Below are 10,183 nucleotides of genomic sequence, written 5' to 3'. Positions count from 1 at the left end.
AAAAGCTTCACTTACAATGCAGCTAGTATACAAATATATGTCTGGTGCAGAGAGACCAATTTAGCAACTAACACTGCATAGTGGGATGAACGTGGTGGAGAATTTAGTGCTAAAGAGGCAGACATTTCCCTGAGGAGCTGGGAAGAGAGTGACTATTGAACCTAATTTGTTTGGTTGCCAGAAACACAAATCCAAATCAATGCTACTGTTACCTGCCGTTGACCGCATGTGCGAATAGGCAACTGTTTACTACATGCTCTTTGCCACAGGCACATGTATGTAACATTATTAAGTGTGACTTACATAATCATATGAACCTGTTGTAGTTGTTGTTTGTTTATCTGCAATGAACAACAACACTATGCCATCATGGGTATCTGTCACATCCAAGGGGCTATAGTACCAGTTAATGAAGGGTTAAATAACTTATGATTTAATCTTTTTTTCCTACTGCAAGTGGTGTTTGCATATTTATGCGTGACCATGTTATAAATTAAAAGTGCTACAGGATTTGTATTTATGCTGAAAAAAAAAAAAATTGTAGCTAGATAATTTGGTCCAAAAGCGACATTTCCTGTTCAAATGTGCTTTTATTTGTAGGCTTCTGGCTGTCACAGTGGGGTTTAATTTGACTGCTGTTTATTCCAGGGACTTCCAAGAGTGTTTCCGCACAGACCTCTGAAAGCCCTCCAGATTCAGAAAGAAGTCATTTTGACTTTGTACGTCTATATAAGCTCAGGCAGAAAATGCCATAAAGATTCAGGTGGTGTCTTGAATCAAATTAGAGGCCATGTGTATCGTGGTTTATTGGGTTACCATGTCTCTGGGAGGCATGACGCCATTACAGCTGCTGCAGCCACCCTGCATGATATTTCTGGGCAGTGAGGGACACAGAGCTTGTTTCTCACTGACAATTTACCTCATGGCCTTTCTGCATTATTTGCTGGCTTCATTTAACCATATTAGCCCCACATGGACTGTGTTTGCTGGCAGTTTGGTAGCGCTACGAAGGAAGCTGCACTGTGGAGATAAGAATACATTTGGCTCAAACAGAAACAATTTGTTTTTGTCTGCTGAAATAAACCCAGAAAGACAGGGAATGTGAAGGGAGAGGGTGACAAAGGTGGAAGAAAAATCGAGCCATTTTTGCCATGCTCTCCCCGTCCTCTCTGTTCTTTACTTTCCCTTGTCTCAAGGTTGACAATATTGAGCAGCCGTCATCAAGAAGAACTGGGACCATTTTATTCACAGAGGGGATGTCCTCTTTCTCCCGACTTTTCCATTAATCTGCCTCTTTGAAATCATACTTACCGATATCTGGATTTTCTTTTTATGTATAGACACATTAATCTGTTCCTCTTTACAACTTTGCAAACCCACCAGGGAGCAAGTTCTCCACCCACTCAGCTGAGAAAATTAATAAAATGATCTAGAAATCAAATGTTAAAGCTTTTAAATCCAAGTCACAAGTCTCCATCAGTCAATAGCAAGGCATTAAGAATGTCTGAATGACCATCATGTGATGTGGTACTTAACATTAATCGACCATCATTTTTCTGGGAGTTTAAGCCTTTTCAATGCATTTATCGTATTATTACATATATACAGGATTATCTGGTTCATGATTTTTTAAGGTGAAAAAAAAAAATCTGCACAGTGTTAATGAGCAGTTTCTCGATGTATTAATGAATTTGTAATATATATATATACATGCTGAAATGGAATAATAATCGTTTTTAAGTCAAGCCTGATTAACAAACCACTCATCTATTACTAGCTACTTCATTAGTAGCTCTTTTTGTGCTCACTTTAGTGCCATTAAGGTACTTATTACAAATTCCTCTGTAAAAACTCAATATGTGCTTATTAGTTTTATATGACTACTTTACTTGAGGTGGCACAAAAATAGAAGTGCTTATGATTTGCTCAGCAGTGGCTATAGACACAAGGCAATTCACAAAATTGGTAAACACAGGCACAAATGATGTATTTTTGATATATTGTGTGATGTATTGACTTAGACAAGTGTTACTAGACAGACAATATACGTGTTTTCTTCAGTTTTGGAATAATATATATATATATATATATACATATAATTTTATTTTATTTTTTTAATAATCATTGAATTTCAGTTCTTTATTTGAAATAAACCATTCACAGTAGTTATAATATTAAACTATTTTTAAAACTACAGTAACAATGGGTCTTACAAAACTATATAATATACACAGCATTAGAAACCAGCAATACAACAATAAGAATAGACCATAAAACATTAGTGATGACAATCAAACATTAAAAAGGGCAAGAACAAAACATTACATTAACAAATGCTTCTCTGTACTGGCAGGTTTTGGAAGGTTTTTGAACTGTAGCATTGACTGAGCTGACTCTGAGGTAAAGCTTGACTGTGTGAAGGCACGCCGGATGAAAGGAGGCGGGACACACTGGTGAATAGTGAAAAGGTGGTTTTTATTATGAAACCGGGGAGGGAGAGTGACGGGTGAGCCCAGACGCAGGGGGGTGAAGGTTGGTGCAGGTGGTGAGTAGGTGCTGGGGCTCGGGGTGCAGACGCTGTGTAGACAGGTGAGAGGAGGGGATCCGAGGGAATCAGCGCTGCCACTCGTGAGGGGAAGGGCAGCTGTGCTCAGAGTGGTGCGCTGCTGCTGAGTGGGTGGAGGTGACAGCCCGTGAGCGGAGTCCAATCTTCTAGCACTGGGAAGCAGGAGACGCCAGGCTTTAACCAGTGCAGGTGCGTAATCACCTCCACTGGTCAGAACCTGCTTAGCCTGCAAACACAAAGCATACGACACAACCCAGTCTCAGGCAAATCGTGAAATAGTCATGAAACTTCATCTATTGTTTTGTGTCCTGGAACATGATTTGCCCGACTTTTTTGTGTTCCCCAGCACGAAATTCAAACCAATACATTTCAATTGGAATTATCTGCATCATAAGAAATATGTCCAGTAGCAAATGGATGTAGCCAGCCTTGACGAGTTAGCTGAAAGCTTCACAAAGCTACGGATGCATTCCCCACTGCTGCCCTCTCAGTTACAATAGTCAGATTATCCATCGCTGGGATCACAGTACGTGTTCCGGTCGCCATTTTCCTGCATGTGTCCCAGAGTTGTATTTGTTTACAGAGAAATTAAAGTAACAACAAGCATGTAGCCCAAATACAGTAAAAGCACTTATGTTTTACCACAAATAAACAATCATAGCTATGAACAATATCAATGGGATCACTTTCAGAGCGATCTCAGAACAGCTTCTGTATATTTTTTTGTCTTTTCTTAAATGAATATGGAGTTTATACACATGTGTTTACAGAATGGTAATGGTGGTCAGTGTGGGCGTAGACATCTGCATAGTGATCTCTATAGTTATTAGTGTGGACGGGCCGTAACAGTAAAATTGGTTAATGCCTGACTGTCAGAAGAAAAGAACGACAAAAACATCACAGTATAAGTGCTGTCTGATAGGGAAAAAACATGTAAGATAAGTCCAATTGAAATGTATTGGTTTGAATTTTTTTTGCTGGGGAACATGAAAAAATCGGGCAAATCGTGTTCTAGGACATGAAACAATGGATTACGTTTCGTGACTATTTCATGAATTACTGTGAGACTGGGTTGTACGAAACCACACCAAGTGCAGCCGGAAGTGAACTTAGAAAATAACACCACAGATCCAGGGTGCTGAGTCTAAAACAAAGCATGGCTCCCCTTGAATTTTAAACCTGGACTGTGGGACGTTTAACAGTAATTGATTCTCTGATTTGAGGGGTTGTGGTGCAGAAAAGATTTAGAGCAGAGCCAGACCATGTAGACATTTAAACATAATCAAGAGAATCTAATTAAATTCTGTGCAGAATAAGGAGCCAGTGCAATTCAGCCAGGACTGGTGTAGTGTGTTCCCTGTGTCGAGTCTTTGTGAGTAGTCTTGTCGATACGTTTTGAATCAACTGTGACTGGGCAATTACTGTATTGTTCAGGCAAGTGAAAGTGAGTTGCAGTTATCCAAGTGTAAATATAAAAATGTAAATACGGGTGTCGATAAGCTGTTCAACAATATCTTTGGGGAGCACTGGTTTGACCATGGCAATACTTTCAATTTGTAGGTGGCAGAATGGAACCAAAGTCGTAATGCGTTGATTAAAGTTTGTTTCGATCAAAAATAACTCCCAGATTTCTGGCTGAGTGCTTCATGTTGATTGATAGTGATCCAAGGTGGGTGGGGTGATGCTGGTAGAAATGTGGTCCGGACCAACAACTAAAACTTCAGCCTTGTCTGTATAAAGTTATGGGATATTAGAAGCCACTGAGTGCTTGATTGTAGTGATTCAAAATTGTCATAATTTTCTGAGGTGTACAACTGGGAGTCATTGGCTTCATAGTAGTAGAACACAGGGGTAAAATGGTGAATAACATGACCCTGGGTCAACAGATTGGAATGGAACAAATTGGGGCCAAGACTGAGGAGACCCTGCTATCTTTGACTTTCCAGTTTTAGTGCCAGCAAACCCAAGCCACTTTCTGAATATACTGAGGAGAACTGTTTGATCCGTCGTGTTGAACGCGTGTAGAGCGCAAATAGTGAAACTACCAGAGTCTGCATTCATTAGTATGTCATTTTTTACTCTGTTTCTATACTATGGTTCTTTCTAAATTTAGATTGGAATTAGTCAGATATGTAATTTCCTTCTATTATTTCTAAAAGTTGGTTAGCAACCACCTTTTCAACAATTTCTGAGTTTGGATACATTAAAGTGGTTCTTCGGAAGTGTTGGATCTAAATTTGGTTTCTTGAGAAGAGGTTGGATACAGGCCTGTTTGAAATAATCCAAGAGACTCATTCACAATGGTAAAAAAAGAATCAGGCAGCTATGACTCCAAAAACCTCTTTAAACAGCTTGAGACAGGGTATATCAGATTTCCAAGCTGTGAGATTAGTGTGGGACACAGTGTTGACCAGATCCGTGAGGGTAATGAGTGCAAACACATCTGACAGTGTGGTGGATGGCGAGGGCCCAGGTAAGGGTGGAAGTGAGTCAGCAAGTGTAATTGATTCTTTGCTGTTTTCTATCTTCTCAGCAAAATAATCTAAAAACTTCTCACAGTCTTCTGCAGTGGTGGTACAAACAGTAGCTGTTCAGGGTTTACTAAACTGTTGATTGTGCTGATGTTAAGTTTTGAGTTATGTTTTTCTTTTTTTAGCAGCAGTGAATTAAAAGAACATAACTCCCTCATATGCAGCAAGTAGACCTGAAGCTTAGACATTTTTTCCATTTTTATTCCACTCTTCATTTTTTCTTTTAGCTACTTTGTAATAATTTCATTGACCCAGGGCTCTGGGTTGGAGAGACAACATGACCGAGCTTACATAGGTGCTATTTGGCCTTGAGTTCCGAAGCACATAATATTAAATTGATTCAGCATCTCGTCTACGTTGCTTCACTGACTAAGACCATTACGAGACCTGAAGGTAGCAGCAAAGTTGGTTGCTATTTGCTTGCAGTTAATATAATTTGAAATAATTTTCTGATCTGAAATAAACTCTCTCAAGCAGAGAGTTCATGTCTAAATGTGGGGTAAAAACTAAGTCAACAGTTGGACTTTCTACAAAGTGATGTCAACGAACTATGAATATAAGAATTTCCAACAAATGAATGCATAACTATTCAGCCCCTTTTAAGTGACTCAACATATTCAATACAGGTGCAACCAGTTTGTACTAGAAGTCACACAATTGGTGAAATAGAGATTACCTTAGTGCAGTAAATATGTTTCAAGGGAATGTGTTGTAGTAGAAAGAAACCTGTATCTGGAAGGTCCAGTCAACAGTGAATCGGTATACCTGGCTTTAACTACACCATGAAGATAAAAGAAAACTCCAGGCAACTCTGCGAAAAGCTTATTGAACAGCATCAGCCAGGACATAGATACAAGAAATTTTCAAAGTCACACTATATCCCTTGGAATACAGTTAGATTCATCATTATACATTGGAAGAAATGAGGCTCATGCATAAATCTACAGAGAGCAGACTGTCTTCAAAACCTGAGTGAACATGCAAGAAAAAGACTAATGAGTGAGGTGCCTATTACCCCTTTTCCACCAAGAAGAACCAGATGCTAGTTTGTTGCTGGTGCTGGTTCCAGAGCTTAGTTGGTTCAAATCTCACACCTTCTGAGAACCTGTTTGCTTTTTTATTGGAGTAGGAAGGAGCCAAGTTAGAGCCAGGCCACATATCACTGCATTCATAACCGAACAACGATACAGAAATGCACACAGGGTTCCAGACTAACTTTTTCACTGGTTGTGACCAATTTTCTCATTTGATCACACAAAGTACTGTTTTCCACCTCTGTGGTGCTACTGGTGGGACACAATTGTACCAGATTTCAGCGTGCAACAGTTTGTGCAAAACTTCCGCATGTCCAGGGACTCATTCCAATACATCTGCAATCGGACCAGGGACGTCCTGGCGAAAAACGACATAGATTACCCCTTGTGTGTCCCATTCTGTGTTTCCATCAGTCTCGTTGGTCACGATAACGCCGCCCCCAGCCTCTGGCGTACTCGGTTCTTAGCTCTGGTCCAGCAAAGAATTGGTGTTTGCTAAGCACCAGTTTTGAGAACGTGGAACTGGTGCTTAGGTGGTGGAAAGACAAAGAACTGGTGCTAAGTTAGGCTCTGGGTCCGAACTAGCACTGGAACCGGTTTGGTGGGAAAGGGGTATATGACTCCTACAAGCTTTAGTGGCTGATATGGTAGAGGCTGTACATACAGCAATTGTTACCTGGGTACTACATTATGGGAAACTGGCAAATAGAAAGCCACCGTTTAAAAAGCTAATTAAAGCTCAACTACAGTTTCCCAGAAAGCATGTGGTAGACTAAAGCCAAAGGACCCAATGCAGACACAGACAGTAGGCAGGTTGTGGCAAAAGGGATATTTTAATCAAACAAAACTACTTAACAAGGGACACAGTCAAGAGACAAAAAGAAAAAAGTGACACAAGACAAGGGAACAGAAATTGTAAGTAACAGTATAGGGACATGAACGGTACGAGAATAAAAAAAAAGGGAATTACAAGAGACATTAAGGAGAAAACACATGACAGAATCTAATGAAGCAAAACTCTGACAATTCAATTTGATGAGACCCAAATTTAGCTTTTTGGCCATCAGACTACACACTATGTTTGGCAGACACCAAACATCGCACAATATCACAAAGACACCTTCTACACCACAAAGCATGGTGGTGGTAACATCATGATAGGGTTAGGCTTCTCAGCGGCAGGTCCTGGAAGGTTTGTAAAGGATATGCAGCAAAGTATAAGAAAATGTTAGAGAACAACCTGCAGTCTGCAAAAAAAAAAGAACTGCAACTTGGGAGAAGATTTGTTTTCCAGCAAGATAAGACTCAAAGCATACAGCTCGAGCTACACAGAGATGGTTTAAAGACAACAAGGTAAATGCTCTGGAGTGACTGAGTCAGACCCCAGCCCTCAATCCAACTGGGAATTTGTGGCTGGTCTTGAAAATGGTTGTTCATTCATGCAATTTGACAAGGCTTTAGCAGCTTTACAAAGAAAAACAGGGTAAAATTGCAGTGTCCACTTGTGCAAGGCTCACTGAGATCTATCCACACAGGTTCAATGCTGTAGTTGTAGCCCAAGGTGCATCTACTAAATACTGGCTAGAAAGGGGTGAATCACTTGTTTTACGCATTTAATTTTAATTACTTAACCTTACTTTGTATAAATCTGTTTTTGCTTTGACATGGTAATTGACCATGAGTCATTGTTTTAAAAAAACATTGAAGGGGAAGCTCTCCAGTGGGGGTGAATGCTTTTTATAGGCACTGTAAGTGGTGTGATAAAACTTCACTTACATTTTGCTCATTGTAACAAGACAAAGCAAGCATTCAGCTGTTTGCTTTTGGTTGGTTGAACCACCAGAAGAGGCGATATTTAAGCACCCTCTTCCGCCGGCGTGTGGGAGGGAGTCACCTTTTTTGCGGCAGCAGTGGCTTGTGTCCCTGAAGCCTCTTCGGTCTTGTGTCAGATTAAGTGCTCAGTATTTAGACTTTCATTAACAGTGTGTGTTGGTGCAAAGAATGACCAGCTTTTGTGATTAGTTATATTGGAATTCGGGTTTCAGAGAATTTAGTCGTCTCGTATTTAAGATTAAGATCGTAAACATTTTTTCATGTTAGTCAGAAGCAGTAGGGATGGACTGTCAGTTTTGTTTGAATTCGTTTTCTCCTGTTTTTTGCTTACTTTAGGGAGGGAGGTTAGAAAATCTAGTTTGGTTTATTTCTGTTCTTCCAGGGTTTAGTTCAGTTGTTGGGTTAATTAGATTAGTTTCTTTTGTTTGTTGTTTTGGCCTCAGTCCACCCTGAAGCCAGGCTTCTATTGTTCTGTTTTTTTTTTTGGTTTTTTTTCTATTTTGTAAATGCTTTTTTTTTGTTTAAAATTGTAAATATATAAATTTTACTGGCAATAAATTGCCTACTTTCACCCTTTTTTTCTCGCCACATGTCCTTTTATACGATGTCTCTGCACCCCTAGACCAGGGACATAACAATGATGCTGGATTATGTAATTTTTACTGCTTCAGCGTTTTACTGTATAAAACTGTAAAAGTCTGTTTATTCTTGTTACACGACCCTATAAATATGACTCACATCAAGTAGGGTGCGAGTCTTTGATCTGAAGTCCCCAGCTCGGTTTGTAGTAGTTTCGCCTTGACATCAGCTCAACTCTGTCTTTATATGCATTTGTACATCTGTGTCAATTTGTGGCATAATTTACAGATTTATTCTTGTGAAAGGCACCCTTCCAATTTCATCACTTACCTGAATAGAGTGTATATTTATTGGAGGAAACAAATGAAAATGAGATCCATGGCATCTTCAATTTCTTAGATGATCCCATTACTATTGGTGCTCACTGAGCAAGGGAGAGGTCTAATTAACTTTTCAAGTGGTTCCTCGGTAAGAAAAAGCACATCTTATTCACGTTCCTCCGGGGACTGAGTCCCTCCTCGCTTTATGAGACCACTCAATCCTGAGACATCAGCTGCACGCACCCCTCAATAGCGGCGCTTGAATGAAACAGTGTGATGTGGAGAAGGTGACCGGGCAGGTTACAGATTTAAGCAGCAACCACAACAGGGAAGAGATATGGGGTGAATCAAAATGTGGAGATGAAAAGGTTGGAGAATTAATCTTTTAGAACCTTATGCCCTCAATGCCCTGAAGGGAGAGAGTGTGAAAATATGAGGGAATGGACAGAACGTGTCTCAGTAAATAATTTTATGCTAATTTCCAGTCAGAATATGAAAGCTATAAAATTGTGGAATATACTGGATTTCTAAACGGGTATATTTTGAGCTTTAAGATGCCTCTTCAGGGATCAGCTATTTTCCCATCCTTCTGCCTAAATCACACCCAGCATCTACTGAGAGCCTTTTATTTAAGACTTTCAGGCTAGATATCAATGAACTGTCTTTGTTAAGGCTTATGCATACAAAATATTATCTTCCTTGTTATCTTAGTTGACCCCTGAATGTCCTCAATATCTGCTGCAGTGAAATCTAAAACAAAAACAACAGAACCACAGTCACAGCAGCATAATAAGCTGCTTTTCCACCACCATAGCAGTTCTTTACATGTAATCTCAGGTGTGATCCGCTCTATTCGAGGTGTTGACAGGATGTGTGAATCTCGCTGCAGCCCTCCAACAACAGTTGGGGATAAATAAAGTCAAATTTGCAGATAAAAAAACTCGAAAAATTTGAACATGCCACAAGAGTGGCCCAATTCATTTTATATCGTCCAATGCAACATAATTGGACATTTTTCAGTAGGCCTTTCTTGAATGCATTTTCCCTCAAGGCCACTCCATCAGTACCACAACATGGTACTCGAAACAAAATCCTTCAAAGCAAAGTGAGAATCTGTCTTACATTCAGTGAGTAATATTGTTGCCCTTGAGGAAGTATTCACTTTTCTGAAGCATTAGAGTGACTGGCTTGTTCATTATGATGATAGACTACAGAGGCTCAGCACACTTGTTTAATACAGTACAGAAAATCTGGAAATAGTTGATGTTCTACAGCGTATACCAGCGTTTCTATGACATGGTTCCTAAACCTTCTTTCTAA

Source organism: Stegastes partitus, unplaced genomic scaffold (assembly GCF_000690725.1).
Source record: "Stegastes partitus isolate 25-593 unplaced genomic scaffold, Stegastes_partitus-1.0.2 Scaffold38, whole genome shotgun sequence".
Taxonomy (NCBI): Eukaryota; Metazoa; Chordata; class Actinopteri; family Pomacentridae; genus Stegastes; species Stegastes partitus.
The sequence above is the reverse complement of the archived record's forward strand: the minus strand, read 5'-3'. Positions refer to the sequence as shown.